The sequence below is a fragment of the Penaeus chinensis genome, chromosome 26 (genome assembly GCF_019202785.1).
Source record: "Penaeus chinensis breed Huanghai No. 1 chromosome 26, ASM1920278v2, whole genome shotgun sequence".
Taxonomy (NCBI): Eukaryota; Metazoa; Arthropoda; class Malacostraca; order Decapoda; family Penaeidae; genus Penaeus; species Penaeus chinensis.
Window position 1 is genome coordinate 13,599,409 of NC_061844.1, and position 3,566 is coordinate 13,602,974.

Below are 3,566 nucleotides of genomic sequence, written 5' to 3' on the forward strand. Positions count from 1 at the left end.
ATAAGAGAGCCGATGATGTAACCGCCGTTTGCTGTAGGTAAAGACACTATTAACCCATTGCCGACGGTCATGGCATGTACGTACATGGCATGCCCACTGTGAGTTTACTTGTTTAATTGCTCTTACACATAGATGGCTCCACTTGTACTAAGTCACCAGTGAGCCAGTTATGAGTACTGCCTGTCTCGTCCGTTCACCCTTTTCATTGATTTATGAAAATATTTTACGTTATCTTATTTTGCTGTTACTGATGTTTATAACATTATGGTAACTATAATGTTTATAATAAAAATAACACCATCGATATTTATAGCACTAGTAAAAAATACGTTTTTCCTACCAATTTAAGGAAAGGTGAAATCAGGTAAGGTCTCAAGATCTACTAATTGACTCCTTTGTGGCTAAGCGCTAGCAGAGCCATCTACGTACAGAGACATTTCACAAAAGAAAAAAAAAAAAAATGAACACAGCATTTTCCCCATTTCTTATTCATTTTCCCCGGCGGCAGAGTTAAGCAAAGGATTAAATCTACGGAGTCATTTTGCCACGTTTAACTATGACCTCAATTCCCCCTCATTATTAACATTATTACACCATCAAGATTAACGCAATTCTGGAGTGGATCTCGATTAGTGACGACATCCAATTAACCCTGAATATGAATAATAAATGAGAGGTATCCGTAGAGCCTGACTTTGCTGTTTAATGAATGATATGGAGATACAACAGGGGAGGAGAGAGTAATGTTTGAGTTAAAAAAAAAAATTATTTATGAAGATAAAAGTCATAGTTTAAAAAGAAAGAGAGAGTGAGTGTCACAGAGACAGAGAGAAAGGTAGAAAGTATATATACGAGTATAATCTACACATATATGTATATGTAATATATGTATATAAATATATACGTATATATATAAATATATGTATATGCAATATATATATGTATATATATATATATATATATGAACATACCTGTTTATGTATTTGTATGTGTATATGTATGTATATACATATACATATTCATACATACATACATGTATATATGTGCGTGTATACATGTGTATATACATGCACATATATATACATACATACACATATATGTATATGTGCGTGTGTGCGTGTGTGTGTGTGTGTGTGTGTGTGTGTGTGTGTGTGTGTGTGTGTGTGTGTGTGTGTGTGTATGTGTGTGTGTGTGTGTCTGCGTGTTTTGTGTTGAACCACTTTAGACCTTCACTAATAACCGCTTCTAATAGATTCCCCCGAGTGGCACGCTTTAAAGGGTTCTATGAAGGCTGCTAATTTACCGAATTTGTATTTTATTTCCGAGCATTTCTTTAGTGTTTTATCTACAATTTGTTCGATGAAGCCCACTGCGCCACGTGACTGAGCGAGTCCTTTAACAAGGCGTTGTCTTGCCCTGGTTTGTGTTGCAAGTGTCATGTCGTCCGCGTATTCACATCTCGCGAGCGGAATATTATCCATATTAACCATTTTCATGAATAATAATGAGCCGATGACCGTGAATTTCAATCCCTGGGAGCGGAGGTCGATGAAGAAGATGATCCATTTCAGCCCTCGTGAAATCCCAGGAAAATATCTTCCTTTTATTAAGTTCATATGGTATCTGTCAACTCCAGTCGATTGATTACGCTTGGTGTTATGTAGTTGATAGTAATTGATAAGTTCAACCAGTTAGTGGACTGGCGATGATCTAATTTTGGGGTAAATGCCTTCCACAGTTCCATAGTATTTTGCACGGAATAAAAGTTAGCGATATAGGCCTATAGTCATCAGTGACCTTGACCCATTGTTTTGATGCAGACCCTTTGCAAACGAACAGTCAGATCATTATGGCATTTTAGCTCGGTATGCTTCACACCCTGTCCTAATTTTTGGTACCATAGCATTCGAACAGCTAAATAGCGACGTAGTTGTGACGTCTTCAAATCCACTAACTCTTTCTCGCCTCCCTCCGCCTTCGCTTCTTCTTCACTCCCCCCCCCCTCTTTCCCATTCTCTCTTGCATTATATATATATATGTATATATATACATATATATATATACACATACATACATACACACACACACGCACACGCACACGCACACGCACACGCACACGCACACGCACACGCACACGCACACGCACACGCACACGCACACACACACACACACACACACACACACACACACACATATATATATATATATACATATGCATATATATATGTATATGTGAAATCCATTGTACATGTTTTACTTATCTAAGTGCCAGATAATTGTGAAATTAACGCTGAGTAGGTAGGATGGTTCACGCAAACGACCGTGATTCTTGTTCTATTCTGTGTGGGTGGTTTACAATGTACTGTATAATATCCTGGTGAGCCTCAGCAGTAGTCAGCATCGTAAAACATGCATAACTCGATTTCGTGAGAGAGAGAGAGAGAGAGAGAGAGAGAGAGAGAGAGAGAGAGAGAGAGAGAGAGAGAGAGAGAGAGAGAGAGAGAGAGAGAGAGAGAGAGAGAGAGAGAGAGAGAGAGAGAGAGAGAGAGAGAGAGAGAGAGAGAGAGAGAGTGTGTGAGTGAGAGAGAGTGTGAGTATGAGTGTGAGTGTGAGTGTGAGTGTGCAAGAGATAGGGGAGAGTAGGGAGGGGGGGGGGAGGGCAGAGGAAAGAGGTGAGGAAGTACTAGTGGATTTGTAGATGGTATTTCGCTATCTAATTCAAAACTAATCGCTGTAATTAAGCACATTTAGTAAAGCACTATAGCACCAAAAAATAGGGCAAGGTGTGAATACTGTGCTCAAATGCCATACTGAATCTCACCATTCGTTTCGAAGAGATTTATGAAAAGCATTGGATCAAGGCCACAATGGGTCAAGGCCACAGAAATGCATAATAAGCGAATTTGTCTTGGGAATTGGGACTGTGGTAGCTCACTCCTATAGGATTAGGAACCACGTCCTCTGAAGCTTAAGCTGTCACACGGGAGGATGGCGACCTTTGCAGCCAACTGTCAGAATAATCTTGGCCGGATGTCCTCTAGCCCATATTTCATCATTTGCTATCCTCTTTTAAAAGCTGACTTACCTCGTATTCGTTTTTGATTGGTTGGAGAGGGCAGGAGGATCAGTAAGCTAGGGAACTGCGTTATCTGTAGTGGTGGAAGTAGCTTGTTGGGTGTTAGCAAATTGATTGTTCTCGAATTCCGCTGATTTGAGAGATGTAATTGAGTCCCATTGTGGTTGTGCCGTGATTTGAGGTCAGCTTCATTGTTTTTTATCAAAGTTTTGTTTATGATAAGTTTTTCTCATCTTATCTTATTTCTTGTCTAACCTTTTTATTGCTATGTACTTTATTGCGTCAATGTTTCTCGTTCCGAAAGCTCTCTGTGATCCTGTTGGCGACCCGCGGTTTATCCTGATGGCGAGTTGATGTTCGTTTAAGAGGAAGCGGTTATTGATTCCAGACTAATTTATTAAGGAGTTGGCATTCGGATCAGTGGCTTTGTGTGTTAGTGTGCACAGGTATGTTTGAGCGTGTGAGTGTGTATACACACACACACGTACAA